Source organism: Nycticebus coucang, chromosome 7 (assembly GCF_027406575.1).
Source record: "Nycticebus coucang isolate mNycCou1 chromosome 7, mNycCou1.pri, whole genome shotgun sequence".
NCBI lineage: Eukaryota > Metazoa > Chordata > Mammalia > Primates > Lorisidae > Nycticebus > Nycticebus coucang.
Genome location: NC_069786.1, coordinates 125,877,308 through 125,878,207, shown reverse-complemented (window position 1 = coordinate 125,878,207; position 900 = coordinate 125,877,308). Strand labels below are relative to the sequence as shown.

At 37.4% G+C, this 900-nt stretch overlaps 1 non-coding gene across 1 annotated transcript; it reads left to right on the top strand.

Annotated features, from left to right (window-relative positions):
• Positions 1–232: 232 nt before the first annotated feature.
• Positions 233–336, top strand: LOC128590980 (U6 spliceosomal RNA). Its single transcript, XR_008381437.1, has one exon. It is a non-coding gene; the product is annotated as a U6 spliceosomal RNA (small nuclear RNA).
• Positions 337–900: the final 564 nt, after the last annotated feature.

Sequence of the window (900 nt, the reverse complement as noted above, 5' to 3'; positions counted from 1 at the left end):
GGGGTTTTCTCTGTCCTAAATTTGTCCTATATGGAATGGTTTGAGCAGAAGTTAAACACTTTCACATTCTTCACTTTATAGCATTTCTCTTAACCCTGAATTCTCCTGTGTACAGAAAACTGTGACTGCTGGCATAAAGCTTCACCACACCTTCATATGATGATGACTTTTCTCTGGCATGATTTCTCTTATGTTTACTAAGGACCAGGGACCAATTAAAACCTTTGCCATAGTGCTTGCTTCGGTAGCACATATACTAAAACTGGAATGATACAGAGATTAGCATGGCCCCTGAGCAAGGATGACATGCAAATTCATGAAGGGTTCCATATTTTAGACATACCTTTTGGGGAAAAGACACAATTATAAGAGGGGCTTTACCTAACAAATGCAATCAGTGTACCTTGGTTTCATGTATCCTCAATGAATCCCCACAAATTAAAAAAAAAAAAACCTTTGCCGTATTATTCACATTTGTAAGATTTCTCTCCAATATGAATTTTCTTATGTATAGTAAGTTTTGACCTCTGGTTTGAGTGCATTGCCACACGGTTCACATTTGCAGAGTTTCTCTCCAGTGTGAATTATTTCTTTGCTTAGTAAGTTATGAACACCAAGTAAAGATACCACCACCTTCGTATTTGTAGGATGTCTATGTTGTATGATTCCTTTTTTATGGACTGGCCGGTTTCAACCTCAGTTAAAGGGTTTGGTACACTATTCATAGTTATAAGTTCCCTCCAGAATGAATATTTCTGTTTAGAAAGATTTGAGTACTGCTTAAAGGACTTGCCACCTTGTTGACATTCATAAGGTTTCTCTCCAGAATGAATTCTATTATGCACAGAAAGGGCTGAGTACTGGTTAAAGGCTTATCCACACTCTTGACATTTGTATGGT